Here is a 16,503-nt window from a genome sequence, read left to right as displayed (position 1 = left end):
TGGCCTACTGGTTAAGGTCTTAACTCTTACTCTGGCCTAATAGCTAAGGTCTTAGACTCGTACTCTGGCCTACAGGTTAAGGTCTTAACTCTTACTCTGGCCTACTGGTTAAGGTCTTAACTCTTACTCTGGCCTATTGGTTAAGGTCTTAACTCTTACTCTTGCCTAATAGCTAAGGTCTTAGACTCGTACTCTGGCCTAATGGTTAAGGTCTTAACTCTTACTCTGGCCTAATAGCTAAGGTCTTAGACTAGTACTCTGGCCTAATAGCTAAGGTCTTAGACTCGTACTCTGGCCTACTGGTTAAGGTCTTAACTCTTACTCTGGCCTAATAGCTAAGGTCTTAACTCTTACTCTGGCCTAATAGCTAAGGTCTTAGACTCGTACTATGGCCTGATGGTTAAGGTCTTAACTCTTACTCTGGCCTACTGGTTAAGGTCTGAACTCTTACTCTGGCCTAATAGCTAAGGTCTTAGACTCGTACTCTGGCCTAATGGTTAAGGTCTTAACTCTTACTCTGGCCTACTGGTTAAGGTCTTAACTCTTACCCTGGCCTAATAGCTAAGGTCTTAACTCTTACTCTGGCCTAATGGTTAAGGTCTTAGAATCATACTCTGGCCTAATGGTTAAGTTCTTAACTCTTACTCTGGCCTAATAGCTAAGGTCTTAGACTCGTACTATGGCCTAATAGCTAAGGTCTTAACTCTTACTCTGGCCTACTGGTTAAGGTCTTAACTCTTACTCTGGCCTACTGGTTAAGGTCTTAACTCTTACTCTGGCCTAATAGCTAAGGTCTTAACTCTTACTCTGGCATAATAGTTAAGGTCTTAGACTCGTACTATGGCCTACAGGTTAAGGTCTAAACTCTTACTCTGGCCTACTGGTTAAGGTTTTAACTCTTCCTTTGGCCTAATAGCTAAGGTCTTAGACTCGTACTCTGGCCTAATGGTTAAGGTCTTAACTCTTACTCTGGCCTAATAGCTAAGGTCTTAACTCTTACTCTGGCCTAATGGTGAAGGTCTTAACTCTTACTCTGGCCTAATAGCTAAGGTCTTAACTCTTACTCTGGCCTAATGGTTAAGGTCTTAACTCTTACTCTGGCCTAATAGGTAAGGTCTTAAATCTTACTCTGGCCTAATGTTTAAGGTCTTAACTCTTACTCTGGCCTAATAGGTAAGGTCTTAACTCTTACTCTGGCCTAATAGCTAAGGTCTTAGACTCATACTCTGACCTACTGGTTAAGGTCTTAACTCTTTCTCTGGCCTAATGGTTAAGTTCTTAACTCTTACTCTGGCCTAATAGCTAAGGTCTTAGACTCCTACTATGGCCTAATAGCTAAGGTCTTAACTCTTACTCTGGCCTACTGGTTAAGGTCTTAACTCTTACTCTGGCCTACTGGTTAAGGTCTTAACTCTTACTCTGGCCTAATAGCTAAGGTCTTAACTCTTACTCTGGCCTAATGGTTAAGGTCTTAACTCTTACTCTGGCCTAATAGCTAAGGTCTTAGAATCATACTCTGGCCTAATGGTTAAGGTCATAACTCTTACTCTGGCCTAATAGCTAAGGTCTTAGACTCGTACTATGGCCTACAGGTTAAGGTCTTAACTCTTACTCTGGCCTACTGGTTAAGGTCTTAACTCTTACTCTGGCCTAATAGCTAAGGTCTTAGACTCGTACTCTGGCCTACAGGTTAAGGTCTTAACTCTTACTCTGGCCTACTGGTTAAGGTCTTAACTCTTACTCTGGCCTATTGGTTAAGGTCTTAACTCTTACTCTTGCCTAATAGCTAAGGTCTTAGACTCGTACTCTGGCCTAATGGTTAAGGTCTTAACTCTTACTCTGGCCTAATAGCTAAGGTCTTAGACTAGTACTCTGGCCTAATAGCTAAGGTCTTAGACTCGTACTCTGGCCTACTGGTTAAGGTCTTAACTCTTACTCTGGCCTAATAGCTAAGGTCTTAACTCTTACTCTGGCCTAATAGCTAAGGTCTTAGACTCGTACTATGGCCTGATGGTTAAGGTCTTAACTCTTACTCTGGCCTACTGGTTAAGGTCTGAACTCTTACTCTGGCCTAATAGCTAAGGTCTTAGACTCGTACTCTGGCCTAATGGTTAAGGTCTTAACTCTTACTCTGGCCTACTGGTTAAGGTCTTAACTCTTACTCTGGCCTACTGGTTATGGTCTTAACTCTTACTCTGGCCTAATAGCTAAGGTCTTAGACTCGTACTCTTGCCTAATTTTTAAGGTCTTAACTCTTACTCTGGCCTGCTGGTTAAGGTCTTAACTGTTACTCTGGCCTAATAGCTAAGGTCTTAGACTAGTACTATGACCTACAGGTTAAGGTCTTAACTCTTAGTCTGGCCTACTGGTTAAAGTCTTAACTCTTACTCTGTGGAGAAGTGTGGCTCAGGGGTTAGAGGCGGCAGACCCGGAAGCTGAAATCGGTCCTGGACCAGGGTTCAATTCCCGCCTCGGCGGGTCTTGGGCTAAAAATTCCACGGACTCGATAATTATCGCCCCGGTGCCTCCTCGACTCACGGGTTCACACTCTGCGACTCTGGGCAATAGCTTGCTTAATCTCCACAACGGCCCCTCGCGGCGGGATGCCTGACTTTCACCTTGTGGATACCCTGTTATCTCACAGGGGAATACCAGGACGGGTTCCCTAAGCAAGCGCCGGGAAACCCACAGCGGGTAGCTGTGCGCTATATAAGCTCCACTACATTTACATTTACTCTGGCCTAATAGCTAAGGTCTTAGACTCATACTCTGGCCTAATTGTTAAGGTCTTAACTCTTACTCTGGCCTAATAGCTAAGGTCTTAACTTTTACTCTTGCCTAATAGCTAAGGTCTTAGACTCGTACTCTGGCCTAATGGTTAAGGTCTTAACTCTTACTCTGGCCTAATAGCTAAGGTCTTAGTCTCGTACTCTGGCCTAATAGCTAAGGTCTTAGACTCGTACTCTGGCCTACTGGTTAAGGTCGTAACTCTTACTCTGGCCTAATAGCTAAGGTCTTAGACTCGTACTCTGGCCTAATAGCTAAGGTCTTAGACTCGTACTCTGGCCTACTGGTTAAGGTCTTAACTCTTACTCTGGCCTAATAGCTAAGATCTTAGACTCGTACTCTGGCCTAATGGATAAGGTCTTAAATCTTACTCTGGCCTACTGGTTAAGGTCTTAACTCTTACTCTGGCCTAATAGCTAAGGTCTTAGACTCGTACTCTGGCCTAATGGATAAGGTCTTAAATCTTACTCTGGCCTAATAGCTAAGGTCTTAGACTCATACTCTGGCCTAGTGGTTAAGGTCTTAACTCTTACTATGGCCTAATAGCTAAGGTCTTAGACTCGTACTATCGCCTACAGGTTAATCTCTTAACTCTTACTCTGGCCTAATAGCTAAGGTCTTAACTATTACTCTGGCCTAATAGCTAAGGTATTAGACTCGTACTCTGGCCTAATGGTTAAGGTCTTAACTCTTACTCTGGCCTAATAGCTAAGGTCTTAGTCTCGTACTCTGGCCTAATAGCTAAGGTCTTAGACTCGTACTCTGGCCTACTGGTTAAGGTCGTAACTCTTACTCTGGCCTAATAGCTAAGGTCTTAGACTCGTACTCTGGCCTAATAGCTAAGGTCTTAGACTCGTACTCTGGCCTACTGGTTAAGGTCTTAACTCTTACTCTGGCCTAATAGCTAAGGTCTTAGACTCGTACTCTGGCCTAATGGATAAGGTCTTAAATCTTACTCTGCCCTAATAGCTAAGGTCTTAGACTCATACTCTGGCCTAGTGCTTAAGGTCTTAACTCTTACTCTGGCCTAATAGCTAAGGTCTTAGACTCATACTATCGCCTACAGGTTAATCTCTTAACTCTTACTCTGGCCTAATAGCTAAGGTCTTAACTATTACTCTGGCCTAATAGCTAAGGTATTAGACTCGTACTCTGGCCTAATGGTTAAGGTCTTAACTCTTACTCTGGCCTAATAGCTAAGGTCTTAACTCTTACTCTGGCCTAATAGCTAAGGTCTTAGACTCGTACTATGGCCTAATGGTTAAGGTCTTAACTCTTACTCTGGCCTAATAGCTAAGGTCTTAACTCTTACTCTGGCCTAATAGCTAAGGTATTAGACTCGTACTCTGGCCTAATGGTTAAGGTCTTAACTCTTACTCTGGCCTAATAGCTAAGGTCTTAACTCTTAGTCTGGCCTAATAGCTAAGGTCTTAGACCCGAACTCTGGCCTAATGGTTAAGGTCTTAAATCTTACTCTGGCCTAATAGCAAAGGTCTTACATTCATACTCTGGCCTAATAGCTAAGGTCTTAACTCTTAGTCTGGCCTAATAGCTAAGGTCTTAGACCCAAACTCTGGCCTAATGGTTAAGGTCTTAAATTTTACTCTGGCCTAATAGCTAAGGTCTTACATTCATACTCTGGCCTAATGGTTAAGGTCTTAACTCTTACTCTGGCCTAATAGCTAAGGTTTTTACTCTTACTCTGGCCTAATAGCTAAGGTCTTAGACTCGTACTCTGGCCTAATGGTTAAGGTCTTAACTCTTACTCTGTCCTAATAGTTAAGGTCTTAACTCTTACTCTGGCCTATTAGCTAAGGTCTTAGACTCGTACTCTGGCCTGATAGCTAAGGTCTTAGACTCGTACTCTGGCCTAATGGTTAAGGTCTTAACTCTTACTCTGGTCTAATAGCTAAGGTCTTAGACTCATACTCTGGCCTAATGGTTAAGGTCTTAACTCTTACTCTGGCCTAGTAGCTAAGGTCTTAGACTCATACACTGGCCTAATGGTTAAGGTCTTAACTCTTACTCTGGCCTACTGGTTAAGGTCTTAACCCTTACTCTGGTATAATAGCTAAGGTCTTAACTCTTACTCTGGCATAATAGCTAAGGTCTTAGACTCGTACTATGGCCTACAGGTTAAGGTCTAAACTCTTACTCTGGCCTACTGGTTAAGGTTTTAACTCTTACTCTGGCCTAATCGCTAAGGTCTTAGACTCGTACTCTGGCCTAATGGTTAAGGTTTTAACTCTTACTCTGGCCTAATAGCTAAGGTCTTAACTCTTACTCTGATCTAATAGCTAAGGTGTTAGACTCGTACTCTGGCCTAATGGTTAAGGTCTTAACTCTTACTCTGGCCTAATAGCTAAGGTCTTAGACTCATACTCTGGCCTAATGGTTAAGGTCTTAACTCTTACTCTGGCCTACTGGTTAAGGTCTTAACCCTTACTCTGGCATAATAGCTAAGGTCTTAACTCTTACTCTGGCCTAATAGCTAAGGTCTTAGACTCATACTCTGACCTACTGGTTAAGGTCTTAACTCTTTCTCTGGCCTAATGGTTAAGTTCTTAACTCCTACTCTGGCCTAATAGCTAAGGTCTTAGACTCGCACTATGGCCTAATAGCTAAGGTCTTAACTCTTACTCTGGCCTACTGTTAAATGGTAGCGGCAGTTTCAGTCGATAACCTTTCAAGTATTTGCCCGGCGGTAATCGCCTCTTATACCACTCGATAATTTACCAATGAAAGAGGCAGGCGCCGGAGACTGGAAGGCAGGAAACAAAGTTTTATTCCGTCGGAGCAGAACACATCAGATCAGACAGCAAGGTATCGTCACGAGGTGCTCTAACTGCATCTCAGAGACCTGGTCTCTTATACACTGGTTTATTGCTTTATTACACATAGTACATTCTTGAGATTCCCTTGATGTGTGGGGGAATATCCCCTGAAGCCCCGGTTCAGATCCGATCCCACACATAGATACAGTAGAAGTTCCCACCCCACCCACAGTAGGAGATGGCTATTGCGCAGCAGGGTATTCCGCCAATTCCTGGGGGGGTGTGTGTGACCGGTCGGGTCTCAGGGAGTAGGGGCTTTGATCTACTGTAATCCCTTTGATGTGGGGTGTTTCCCTTACAGTAGGGGCAATAAACTGCATCCGCAGGGCTAGGTGATGGCCTGGGACCAGTTCGGACAATGGGGCGCAGAGGAAGGGGGTTATCAAAGGAGAGGCATGACCATGTATGGGATGTCGGTCGGAAGTGGTTCCGTGGCAGGGTCGCGCAGAAAGAGAGGGTTTATGGCCTGTATGAGAGAGCGGGGGTGGCCAGCGCGTGGGGGATGCTCGCAGCGCCAAGAGGAACGCGCTGGCGATTGACAATGAGCGGGGAGAGAGTGGGGTGCCTAAAACGGCGGCCGTGCATTCGCTGTGCGTGGCGCTGGGGAGAGGCAAGATGGCGCAGATAATGTTCAGTTTGCAAGCTAAATTTCCACAGTCCTCCCTTTTAACATATCTCGCCAGCTTGTCTGGCCAATATTCACCTTTGTTAGCTTTTCAGTCATAGTATCGTCAATGTTCGTCATACATTTCTTAAAGATACAGAGTCTCTAGGGCAGGCAGGAGTAATCTGACACATTTGTACATTGTCTCATACAGTTTGATAAAGTAGGCGAGGAGGAAGTACATCCAAAATTACATTAGCTGTGCCGCAGGTCAGGCCCAGGTGAGTGTGTTCGAGTATGAATAGGATACTGTCCCAGTGTATAGTCGGAAGTGATTGATGCGGCATCATGAAAACTCAATAGGGAGATAGTTAATAAAAAGGTGGTTGGGAGAGGGTTTTCAACTTAACATAGGTTCTTCTTGCCAGTGTCCTATTATAAAGAGCCATCACTGGTAAGCTCTTGTTGTTGTTCTTCTTTCGTTGGCACTGTTGAGCACCGGCGGTGGAGCTAAGGTCCAGCTCAAATCTGATTTCTCACGTTGCAGGGTGTGACCACTCACTGTTCTCTGATCACAGTCCTGTTCCTTAACACAGTTCACCATAGGTACTTTGAGACAGGGTACCTGCCTTTTGTTCTTCGGTAGTAGGTCAAAGTCATAGTCCAAATGAAAGAGGAAGAGAGAAGGGGGGTGGCGTGCTTCGGGATGTCGAGGGAAGAGGGGTGGCGTGGGATCGGATCAAAAAAATGCGGACCAAGGAGAGCAGAATCTTTCAGCACTGGGCCCATCAATCGGGCCCGACGGGTTGAGACTTCAGGCACGCTGGTCAGTGAGCAGGGGCCTCGATGTAGCTCCTCGCGTTTATCATTCTGATAATGGCGTCTCGTCTCACGCCCTTTTTGCTTCGTAGCTTCCCCCTTGGTCGATGTCATAGATGCTTTATGGTCCGCAGTCAGGCTGTGCGTCACGTCCGACCCCTCTCTTCCGATGGCTGCAGGTTATCTTTGAATGGGTTATAAGAAACGAAAGTCTTAGAGATTTTGGCAGGGAAGACATTTACATACTTCATCCTCTCTCCCAACCACCGAGTAGTTGCGGAAATGCTCTTATCTGTTACTGTATGATTGGTGTCTATTAACTCTGATGTTAATGGGCGTGTTACTAATCTATTAATCATTGCTGTGATGTAGGTTTCTGTGGGTGCCCCTGTCCATCGTCTGGCCTTCTAGATGTTGATTTCTGCGCCCTATAATCGTTGCAGGAAGCCGGACATCTGTCACTTTCTGGTCTATTAAAAATTCGAACCGGCTTCTCCGGTAGAGACTCATTCATCTCAATACAAGGTTTGGTAATACACATCTTCCTCCGAGGATTACTAAATTTGAGAAAAAGTAAGTGTGAGGTGCTACGGTCATGCGTTCACGAGTATCCTTTTCATAAGCTAAGCATTATTTTTGCTGAGGACAGTAGGTGACCCTTTATCAGTTTAGGCGATGGATTTATTAGAAAACAGGGCCATCAGCTGTTTCGTTCGGAATATTCTGAGATGGCTAGTATAGGGCTGGGGTTATCTATGGGAGAACAGGGTGCTTTAGACATTCTATTTCGGGCTAATTGGTCAGGGGTAATTCTGGGTGGTGGAGATGGTGTCTTCTAGAAAAAACAAAAACCACTGACGTATAGTCCCCGTGTTGAGGGCCAGATTGGGAGACATCAGTCGTCTTACCTGTCCTTTCTTTCTCAGTCGATTAAGCTCAACATTTGCAAAAAGGAGAGGTAGTAACGTGGTAAAGTATGGTCGTTTTGTTTCTGTCAATTTGTTCGAACACCACCGTGTTCAGGCCAATTATGCACTTACCGAAGAGGTATGTGTCGTTAATTTATTCAAGAAGAGAGAGAGAGCAAGGAAGAGCCCTTTTTGTGAGGGAGGGGGAGAGAGAGAGAGAGAGAGAGAGAGAGAGAGAGCTGTGTGCATCAAGTAGGCTATTTGGCATACATACGACACAAGACGAGAGAGAGAGAGACAGGGGTAAGATAATAGGCCACTTGGTGCACACACAACATGGAGTAGCATGGGTTTGTTCCATGTAAGAAAACACAAGTGGGGAAAAGACATAAATTCGGTGATCACGTGAACACAAATGCCGGGTAGGGTGTGACAGTACATGCATCAAGACGGAGACTCAGGGCTGCGTTGAGCATGGGGACCTCTCCTTTCCTGTCCTCTATTCCTACGCATGCTGCGTACCTTAGTATTTTGTAGTTTATCTTAGGGGGTGTCTGACCCTTTATTCTCCTCACTTTGATCGGTGACGAGCGCTTCAATCATACAGTGACGCTCTCTACAAGTGACCCAAATATGAAATGCATACACATTCGTGCCGTATAATCGTAGTACACACGCACAATCATATCATACAGTTTTTCACGTTCCCAATGGTGGTCTGTAATTTTACGCACTATCTCACAACGTTTGTCTATGTTTTCCCTGATATTGAACTCGGTGCGGTCCATGTCCACTCCACTCTTCAGTCGGAACTTCGTTGTGACCTATAGAGGGGAAAAAGAGGGGAGGGGAGGTGCAGTATTCAAAATACCCTAGCGCGCGCAGCCACGAAAAAGTTCTACCTACCATGTACCAGGCTAGCCGCAGGAGTGGGTAATACCACGGACCTATTATTCTTTAGTTCGAGGCAAAGATGTTCTAGTTCATTCATCTCCTAAATTCGGGTTCCCTGGTCGTACATGTATTTCTCAATTGGTCGCGTATTATGGTGCAAGATACCATACCTTGCGTGTGGCATATACCTTAAGTTATAGTTGATTATTGATTTGACAATTCTTGGAAAAAGGGGGCAGGCGTGATGGGTACAAATTCCGTTAAACAAAAATATTTTAGGCAAATTGAGTCTGTATTATCTGTATGCTTTCGCTTAGGAGTGACAATCTTTTATTTAAAAGAGAAACCTTCAACAACCCAGATGATTAGTCATGACACTGATTCCGTAATTCCTTTTTAAGAAGCCCTTTATTTAAAACAATGTCAGTGTAGAAATACGGGCCTACAGCCGCTATAGGCCGGCCACGGTGTGAAAGGCGTCGAGCAACATGAGCAACACTATATTAACATAAAAATCGGTTCCCCCATTCCCCCCACCATCATGTGTGAAAGCATCGCGTACATATATATATATATATATTTTTTTTTAACACAAATGTCACGTGACTGGAACGCCACAAGGAGTTGCAGGCCACTCCTACGTCGGCGCCATCTTGGGGCGGGGTCGGGCCAGTGTACAGTCTAAGTCTTTCCATGAATTAGCTGTTGAACCAGAATTCCTTTCGGTAGTTCGAGAACTTTCGTTAGCGTCAACTTTGCGTCAGTATGGCGGCACTGCAACCTTGTAGCAATGCCATGGTTCGTTCTTAGGGCGGGGCGGCAGGCGGGTTCTTCCGCCGACGTTTTACTTTCTCACTGCACCAAGCGGAGGCAAGGTGGCTGCCGCCCGGGGGCAAAAGAGCAATGGCGGTGGTTTTGTCCTTACCGGAAGTCCGCAGGAGTCGAATGTCAAATAACTCCAACCGATTCTGCAAGGCTGAGGGGAGCGTTCTGTCAAGGGTGGGGCCCATGCCCAAGCAAACAAGCTTTCGAGTCCAGAATTGTCTCACGGTGGGCCAGGCCTGGATCCGGAGGAGCCGACCGCCGGAGTCAAAAGGCAGCAGTAGCAGCAGCTCTTCGGTACAGCCACCGGAGAGGGGCCAGCAGCAGCAACGACAGCAGTTTGGATGGTACCACCACTGGGGTGGGTCCCCGGTTACTTGGCTGCGGGGGCCCATTCCTCGCGTCGGGTGCTGGTGGCGATCCTGGTGAACCCGTGCTTGGGCGGTTGTCCAGCGGTCGAGTGCAGGGGTGCCAGCTCAGCCGAACGGCGAATGAAGTGGCAGGGCGCAACTCGGCTGGTCGGCGAGTTAAAGTGGCAGGGTGCAACTCGGCTGGCCGGCGTGTGAAGACGTTTGGGGTGCCCTCATCTGCTGGCGAGCCTCCACCTGGGGAGGTGGGGGAGGCCCGTCCGCGTCGCCTCCCCCCGCCAGGGTGTCAGCCCTCAGAAGAAGAGAATGGGAAGGTCCGCACAGCGTGCCAGGTTGCAATTCAGCAGACCGATGAAAAAGACGGCTGGGGTGCCTGGCGAGCCTCCACCTGGGGAGGTGGGGGAGGTCCGTCCGCGTCGCCTCCCTCCGCCAGGGCACCAGCCCTTATTAACGAAAGAAGAAGAGAAGACGGAAAGGTCCGTACAGCGTGCCAGGGTGAAATTCAGCAGGCCGATGAAAAAGATGGCTGGGGTGCCCTCGTCTGCTGGCAAGCCTCCACCTGGGGAGGTGGGGGAGGCCCGTCCGCGTCGCCTCCCCCCGCCAGGGCGTCAGCCATTATTGAAGAAAGAAGAAAGAAAACGGGTAGGCCCGCACAGCATGGCGGGCTCCGCCTTGGTGTTGCCAGAACTTCGGCGCTTCGTATAGCCTCCGGCCTATTCGCACAATCGCCCGCCACTGATGTCAAGGGATTTTTGCATGGCTTTTATAGCCCAAAGTCAACTAAAAGGGACCGCCCAAAACAGGTCAATGTTGCAACTACGAGGAAGGAGAGGCGAGGACGGTGTCACGTGGACGTATATGCTTTGGGATGCAGGTCGCAGCAGACTGTCATGTAAATAGTTGTTTAAAACATGTTTTAACCTGTTCATCTTGTCGGAATGTTGTTTTACTTATAAGTTATTAAAAATGTTTGACCATACTATTTTGTTGAAGCGTTGTACGTATCAGTGATCTGGTCAGTGTATTTGAAAAAAAATGGCGTTGTTCGATTGCACGTGATCCTAATCAAGTTTGGTGACGTTGATGGTGGGTATCGGCAAACTTCCGGTTGTGTCTATTGGGGTCCCTATTTTTGTTCAGTTCCAGAAGAACCGGGCACTGGGATTTCCAGTGTCCGAACCCTCTACAGAACGCACATTGATTCCCATCTAAGTCTCTCCGTCCGTTGTAGGGTGTAGGTGTATGGTCTCTAGGGGGTAGCTTTCTAGGGGCGGTTGGTTGGTAATTCTCTTTCGGGGGTTCCCTTCCTATGGTCACTCCTTGCAACTGTGCTATCATTACCCTCTCTTTTAGTTCCTTTTTCTTCTTCTCTGATGCCCTATCGTTCTCGTTCTTCTGGTTTTCGTAGTATTGGGCCATCTGGAGAATTGCTGCGGGTTTGGAGGCTGCCCAACTACTCTCGCTGGTCTGTAGCTTCTGGGAAACTTCTTGTGACAGACCCTTTACATAATTCTGGACAAAGAGGTGGTGTCCGGTTGCGTTGGTCATGTCTTGGCCACTGTAATCGGAAAACACGGTCTCGAATCGGGAGAAGTATTCAGACACATCCTCCTGGGGTTTCTGGCGGCAAGCCGTCACTATCGACCAGTCTACCTTTCTTTCTGGGATTAGAGTCTTCAGCTTTTGTACAATCTTGTCTGGGAGCTCTAAGATGGCTTTCGGGGGTTTCTGTCCCTGTTCTCGCTGTTTATCTATGGTATCGAGTTGTACCCAGGTATATCCGAACGGCTCAGCGTGGTCAACTTTCCGGATTTGTTTCCACACATCAGCCGGCAGGCATAGCCCAAAGAACAAGTCGATATCTGCTAACGTTATTATCGTTGAGCCTAAGGCTGTACCCAATTCTGTGTAGAAGGCAGTCGGGTTCTTTCTCAAGTCGGGTAGAGTCTTTCTAAAAGTCAAAATATCTTGCCGGTCCCACGGCTGATAGACCCAGTTATATACAACCCTTCCCTTCGCATCTTGGTGGTTGATGTCGTCGTGTGTTCCCTGACCCCGTGGGGGGACCCAGTAGGGGGCAGCTTCTTTAATGGGCATCATGGCATCGGCCCTTCCTCCCTGGGGCTTAGTTGCTATGGGGGTTTCTGTTTTGGTGGTCTGTCCATGTTCTTTAAGGTGTCGGTAGACCTCGAGTGAAGAGGTTCGTTACATCGCCCTCTCCTTCTTCCCCGATGTCTACCTTCCTATATAGGGCCGCTAAGCCTTCGGGACCTTTATCGTGGTATCTGTCCTCATATGCATTCAGGGCGTGATAACAGAGTCGTACGATGAAGTGTCGTCTGCGGCTGTCGGCATACGAGTTATACACGTCTGTTATATACTCCTCACTTTCTTTTCGCTCCACCAGCGTCCCTACTATCCTATCGATTCCTGCTCGTTCATCCTTAGTTAATCGATTCATTCTGGTGGACTCTTTCTTTCCCATCTCATGGTCATCTAGCGTTGTAGTCGACATTGGGTTCAGTACAAGAGGCTCAGCCGGCGCGGAGGCCGTGAGGGCCGAGGCCCCTGTACTGCTTTCGCTCGTGTTCGGGGGTTGTGGGTGTTGCACTACTGATTGGGAGGGTGCATACGGAGGGGGCATGTAAATGATCGGGGGACCTAACAGTAATTCTTCATTCGTTCGTTGCTTGGAGGACAACTCAGGGTAGAGCAAAGAAGGGGTCCTAACAGCGTACTGGCCTGAGGTTTCGGGCTCCTGTCTTAGTTTAGTTTCCCTTCTCTCCTTTATGTCTTCTTCTAACTTTCTAGCGGCAAGGTGAGCTGCCTTTCGTAATTCCTTTTCTGCTTTTACTTCTTCCCTCTTTTTCCGTTGCGTTGCTTCTTTGCGCCACATGCCGATACTGTCAAGCATAGTAGGCGTCGTCTTATTGCTACGCAGAGCTATTTCTAGCGCTTCTATCTTATGGTCGTCGAAGGATCCCATCAGTGGCCACTGACTCTCGGGGTCCTTCTTGGTATATTTATGCCACAGTTTGCTATAAGCTACGGCGACTAGTCCATATTTAGTGAACATGTCCTTATTAGGGGTGCCTTCCAGTGGAGCCGGGTGGTTCACCTCTAATAAGCGGTCCGGGCAGAACCAACTACCAATCAGTGGGGAGAAGATAGGCATGACGGGTTTCAACGGGGACAGAAGTCAGCACTACCTATCTTTTCACTGCTTGCAAAGACTAGACAGAATATCTCTATTCTTCATTATTTGTAAGCAGAGAATACCTCCAAAGAACCAATATCGAACAACTAGTGTTCGGACAATCAATCAATCAATCAATCAATCAATGGGGAGATAAAGATAGGCACAACGGGTTTCAACGGGGACAAAAGTCTGCGTTACCTACCCTTCACTATTTGCAAAGACTAGACAGAATATTCCTATTCTACGTTATTTGCATACAGAGAATATCTCAAAAAGCACTATTCTTCAAAACAATCAATGTTCGGACAATCAATCAATGGGGAGATAAAGATAGGCACGACGGGTTTCAACGGGGACAAAAGTCTGCGTTACCTACCCTTCACTATCTGCAAAGGGAGAGAGAGAGAGTATTTCTACTCCTCCCCGTTTGTAGACAGCGAATATCTCAAAGAGAACAATCAATGAGCAATACTAGTATTTCCAAAGCTTCAAACAATCAATCAATTATTTCTCAATTTGTCGTGTATCACGACCTTACCCGGACCGCGTGGACAGTTTCTCGTCTTCCGCCTCCAGCGCCCGATCGTCCTCTACTCTCCGTATTTGCCGCGGCACTCCTGATGGTTCCCAGTCAGGACCGTAGATAACTCGAGAGAGGTCTGCTCGGAATCAGTGAAGTTTGGATGATCGGCTGCCAGACGAGGGTCTATTGGGCAGGAGCTCTCCCGATCGTTGCAGTCGTTCACTCTGTCGTCGGGACCTCTCCCACTGGATCCACGTGTCGCTGATGGGCCCCACGTTTGGGACGCCAATTGTTAAATGGTAGCGGCAGTTTCAGTCGATAACCTTTCAAGTATTTGCCCGGCGGTAATCGCCTCTTATACCACTCGATAATTTACCAATGAAAGAGGCAGGCGCCGGAGACTGGAAGGCAGGAAACAAAGTTTTATTCCGTCGGAGCAGAACACATCAGATCAGACAGCAAGGTATCGTCACGAGGTGCTCTAACTGCATCTCTGAGACCTGGTCTCTTATACACTGGTTTATTGCTTTATTACACATAGTACATTCTTGAGATTCCCTTGATGTGTGGGGGAATATCCCCTGAAGCCCCGGTTCAGATCCGATCCCACACATAGATACAATAGAAGTTCCCACCCCACCCACAGTAGGAGATTGCTATTGCGCAGCAGGGTATTCCGCCAATTCCTGGGGGGGTGTGTGTGACCGGTCGGGTCTCAGGGAGTAGGGGCTTTGATCTACTGTAATCCCTTTGATGTGGGGTGTTTCCCTTACAGTAGGGGCAATAAACTGCATCCGCAGGGCTAGGTGATGGCCTGGGACCAGTTCGGACAATGGGGCGCAGAGGAAGGGGGTTATCAAAGGAGAGGCATGACCAGGTATGGGATGTCGGTCGGAAGTGGTTCCGTAGCAGGGTCGCGCAGAAAGAGAGGGTTTATGGCCTGTATGAGAGAGCGGGGGTGGCCAGCGCGCGGGGGATGCTCGCAGCGCCAAGAGGAACGCACTGGCGATTGACAATGAGCGGGGAGAGAGTGGGGTGCCTAAAATGGCGGCCGTGCATTCGCTGTGCGTGGCGCTGGGGAGAGGCAAGATGGCGCAGATAATGTTCAGTTTGCAAGCTAAATTTCCACACTACTGGTTAAGGTCTTAACTCTTACTCTGGCCTACTGGTTAAGGTCTTAACTCTTACCCTGGCCTAATAGCTAAGGTCTTAACTCTTACTCTGGCCTAATGGTTAAGGTCTTAACTCTTACTCTGGCCTAATAGCTAAGGTCTTAGAATCATACTCTGGCCTAATGATTAAGGTTTTAACTCTTACTCTGCCCTACTGGTTAAGGTCTTAACTCTTTCTTTGGCCTAATAGCTAAGGTCTTAGACTCGTACTCTGGCCTAATGGTTAAGGTCTTAACTCTTACTCTGGCCTAATAGCTAAGGTCTTAGAATCATACTCTGGCCTAAAGGTTAAGGTCTTAACTCTTACTCTGGCCTAATAGCTAAGGTCTTAATTCTTACTCTGGCCTAATAGCTAAGGTCTTAGACTCGTACTCTGGCCTAATGGTTAAGGTCTTAACTCTTACTCTGGCCTAATAGCTAAGGTCTTAACTCTTCCTCTGGCCTAATAGCTAAGGTCTTAGACTCGTACTATGGCCTAATGGTTAAGATCTTAACTCTTACTCTGGCCTACTGGTTAAGGTCTGAACTCTTACTCTGGCCTAATAGCTAAGGTCTTAGACTCGTACTCTGGCCTAATGGTTAAGGTCTTAACTCCTACTCTGGCCTACTGGTTAAGGTCTTAACTCTTACTCTGGCCTACTGGTTAAGGTCTTAACTCTTACTCTGGCCTAATAGCTAAGGTCTTAGACTCGTACTCTGGCCTAATTTTTAAGGTCTTAACTCTTACTCTGGCCTGCTGGTTAAGGTCTTAACTCTTACTCTGGCCTAATAGCTAAGGTCTTAGACTAGTACTATGGCCTACAGGTTAAGGTCTTAACTCTTACTCTGGCCTGCTAGTTAAGGTCTTAACTCTTACTCTGGCCTAATAGCTAAGGTCTTAAACTAGTACTATGACCTACAGGTTAAGGTCTTAACTCTTAGTCTGGCCTACTGGTTAAAGTCTTAACTCTTACTCTGGCCTAATAGCTAAGGTCTTAGACTCATACTCTGGCCTAATTGTTAAGGTCTTAACTCTTACTCTGGCCTAATAGCTAAGGTCTTAAATTTTACTCTTGCCTAATAGCTAAGGTCTTAGACTTGTACTCTGGCCTAATGGTTAAGGTCTTAACTCTTACTCTGGCCTAATAGCTAAGGTCTTAGACTCATACTCTGGCCTAATAGCTAAGGTCTTAGAATTGTACTCTGGCCTAATGGTTAAGGTCTTAGCTCTTACTCTTGCCTACAGGTAAAGGTCTTAACTCTTACTCTGGCCTACTGGTTAAGGTCTTAACTCTTACTCTGGCCTAATAGCTAAGGTCTTAGACTCGTACTCCGGCCTACTGGTTAAGGTCTTAACTCTAACTCTAACTCTGGCCTAATAGCTAAGGTCTTAACTCTTAGTCTGGCCTAATAGCTAAGGTCTGAACTCTTACTCTGGCCTAATAGCTAACGTCTTAGACTCGTACTCTGGCCTAATGGTTAAGGTCTTAACTCTTACTCTGGCCTACTGGTTAAGGTCTTAACTCTTACTCTGGCCTACTGGTTAAGGTCTTAACTCTTACTCTGGCCTAATAGCTAAGGTCTGAGACTCGTA

This window comes from Triturus cristatus, chromosome 9, assembly GCF_964204655.1.
Source record: "Triturus cristatus chromosome 9, aTriCri1.1, whole genome shotgun sequence".
Taxonomy (NCBI): Eukaryota; Metazoa; Chordata; class Amphibia; order Caudata; family Salamandridae; genus Triturus; species Triturus cristatus.
The sequence above is the reverse complement of the archived record's forward strand: the minus strand, read 5'-3'. Positions refer to the sequence as shown.